Source organism: Engraulis encrasicolus, chromosome 7, assembly GCF_034702125.1.
Source record: "Engraulis encrasicolus isolate BLACKSEA-1 chromosome 7, IST_EnEncr_1.0, whole genome shotgun sequence".
Taxonomy (NCBI): domain Eukaryota; kingdom Metazoa; phylum Chordata; class Actinopteri; order Clupeiformes; family Engraulidae; genus Engraulis; species Engraulis encrasicolus.
The window spans coordinates 31,714,607-31,714,996 of record NC_085863.1 but is presented as its reverse complement, the minus strand read 5'-3'; positions in this window follow the sequence as shown (position 1 = coordinate 31,714,996).

Genomic DNA, 390 nt, shown 5'->3' with positions numbered 1-390 from the left:
GGGGCGTTTGATGCACCCTAATGTGCATCATAAAGTAAACAAATTTTACATCTGGGCATAAGCAGACAAGGCATAAGCAGACAAGGCGGTCGCCTATGATGCCAGATTTTTTGGGGGCACCATAGTAACGCCTGAAAGTATCACACTGAACATCAAGTGAAAATAAAGCACTAAACTTGACTTTATTCATGGGAGTACTCATACAGTAGATATGTAAGTACTGTAGGTAATAGAACACCAGTGCTCAATCAGATTGATGACGATACTTACAGATGCCGACTTCTAAATGCACAAAAAGGAAAGCGAGGGTGCTTGCCTAGGGCAACAAGCTGACTAGAACCGGCCATGAAAATTTAGTAGGTTACTTAAAACACTGAGCTTGACTAATCC